We start from the raw sequence: 2,492 nt of genomic DNA, 5'->3' as shown, positions 1-2,492 counted from the left end.
GATGAAATCCATTGTAGGTTGCATTAATAAAATACGATGAAATCCATGTAGGTTGCATTAATATAATACGATGAAATCCATGTAGGTTGCATTAATATAATACGATGAAATCCATGTAGGTTGCATTAATATAATACGATGAAATCCATGTAGGTTGCATTAATAAAATACGATGAAATCCATGTAGGTTGCATTAATATAATACGATGAAATCCATGTAGGTTGCATTAATAAAATACGAAGAAATTAACTGCAGTAGGATTACGAGTACAGGTGAATTTAATGAAACTAGTTGAAGGTTATTTAAACATTTAAAATAATGAAATATATTTGTCACTCAGATCGTAATATGTGATGTAACTGTACTCAAGTCGTATTAAAAATCAACCAAGATGAAGTAAATTCAATAATCGTAATTTATTCAAGACCGTAAAACAGATTAGAATACAAATTTCGTGCTTTTCAACCCCACGCGCTTCAATGAAAACCACAATAAACAGTTTCTTCAGTTCCATCAGACTTCACGTTAAACAAGGCATTTGTTCATACAAAGAGAAAGATAGTAGTAGTGTTAATTGTATAAAGATCACGGAAACCACTGGAAAATATCCTTATGTGTTCCAAACGCCAACGTTTTCAATGAGGGTTAACTATTCCTTGAGCCAGGTTAGGTAGTCGGTAGTATCATGAAACTTAAATGCTTCCATTCGACATATATGCTTTAGAAGTAAACATTTCCGCTGGATAGATATTTCTTTGGGATAGCTTAAGCTTCGAAGTGGTAGTAAAACAACAATGTAACCATTATAAGTAATTGTAAGAGCACGATGAAGAAAAATCAACAAAGCTAAACTTGCAAAAGGAGTTTAAAATATCACATAAGTTGATAATATGACAAGACCATCTGTTTACATCGATGATGAAATGAGTTTTGTTCATAAAGAGCAATGGATAGAAAGGCATGTTTCATAGATATAGTTTATGTCTATGTTATACACAACAACTGAAAGTAACACAATCAACATAATTTTTGATATCTATCGAGAAATGCCCATAAAAATGTAAAGGAATCAAGAGAAAACCAAACACAAGTGTTGTCTTCAGAAACAGTGCTATAGGACCCAACAATGACAGAAACTTTTGGCTATCCAACTAGTAAAACCAGGTTGATCAAGTTTCTTGCAGAAGACTGGAAGAAACGAGATTTGGCACATAGAACTGAAGACAATGTTCTCTACATCATGTGCAAAGAAACTTGCACATGAATAACCAAAGATCAGAAATAAGAAGTTTAGGCTCTGAAGATTTCACAAGAAGAGGAAAATAACCACATCTTTCTTTATGCACATCATGCAGCATCTTTTTTTTTCCTGTCTATGTTCATCATAGCAAAAGATACTGATGTAACGTTTCTGTCTCTTGCTTTTCAGAAAGATACAGATGTGAACATGCTCATTGGGTCTGACGCAAAGATCGGAATCATATTTGTGGGCATTAGGAAGTTTGAAACAGCTCTTGTCGGGAATAATTGTACAGCCTTGTTGCATTTACATGCATCTAGAGGACGCGACACTGTCAAGGACTTTTTGATTGAAGATGACAAGTAGGTTATCTGAAGCTTTGGACTGACGTTCAAAATGAAAACAACAAGAACACTGAATTGAAAGAGCACTGGCAGCTGAGTACTGGTCTTTCCACGAAGTTACAACAATACACGTGCCAACTGCAGGCATTAAAGGCCCCAATCCAGGAGATTAACGAGCTTTGCTACCAGCTGTTCAGTGTCAAGTAAAGAGTTGTGGAATCTATGCTGTTACCAACATGTGGAGACTGTTTTCAACAACATGATCAAAGGGCGAACTATCTGTGTGTAATATTACGTCATAGCTTGAAGTATCACCCTCAAAAATCGGGTCCAATAGAGCATGGTTGTTTATTAGGTAACAGTGGTGGTCTAAAAATCAACTGGATGATTGATGTTCCTGCTCCAAATGTATTTCTAAAAGTTATGTTCTGCAGATGTTCCAGAATATTCAAGCTACCTAAATGAACTTATCTTGCCAGTGGAATGAAATGTACAAATGTATGTAAGATAAACACAGGACGAGAAATGAAAATAACCAGAATGTAATTCTAAACATAAACTACGTTATTTATTCATTATTTTACATCGCAAAAAAGACTACATGTTTCAGTTCTGAGCGTTTTGAGTACGTACTGAAAAGACTGACTCTTCTTTTCCTTACCTTTTTTGTTGCTTCAAATTACTGTAACAAAAAAAAACTCTTAGTAGATACTATAGCTTCTTACCTCATTACATATAGGGCATTATTCACTCATGATACTATAGCTTCTTACCTCATTACATATAGGGCATTATTCACTCATGATACTACAGCTTCTTACCTCATTACATATAGTGTATTATTCACTCATGATACTACAGCTTCTTACCTCATTACATATAGTGTATTATTCACTCATGATACTAC

At 34.4% G+C, this 2,492-nt stretch overlaps 1 protein-coding gene and 1 long non-coding RNA gene across 2 annotated transcripts in view; one reads left to right on the top strand and one right to left on the bottom strand.

Annotated features, from left to right (window-relative positions):
* The window catches only part of LOC111086201 (dipeptidyl aminopeptidase-like protein 6), an 85,971-nt gene that overhangs the window by 65,324 nt on the left and 18,155 nt on the right, over positions 1 to 2,492 (bottom strand). The window lies entirely within an intron of this gene.
* Positions 1 to 2,492, top strand: part of LOC111086199 — an 8,980-nt gene that overhangs the window by 3,559 nt on the left and 2,929 nt on the right. Inside the window, exon 2 of the long non-coding RNA XR_002610953.1 lies at positions 667 to 671. This is a non-coding gene — a long non-coding RNA (uncharacterized LOC111086199). The remainder of the gene's footprint in view (positions 1 to 666; positions 672 to 2,492) is intronic.

The sequence above is a fragment of the Limulus polyphemus genome, unplaced genomic scaffold (genome assembly GCF_000517525.1).
Source record: "Limulus polyphemus unplaced genomic scaffold, Limulus_polyphemus-2.1.2 Scaffold916, whole genome shotgun sequence".
In the NCBI taxonomy this organism is placed as follows: domain Eukaryota; kingdom Metazoa; phylum Arthropoda; class Merostomata; order Xiphosura; family Limulidae; genus Limulus; species Limulus polyphemus.
The sequence above is the reverse complement of the archived record's forward strand: the minus strand, read 5'-3'. Positions and strand labels throughout refer to the sequence as shown.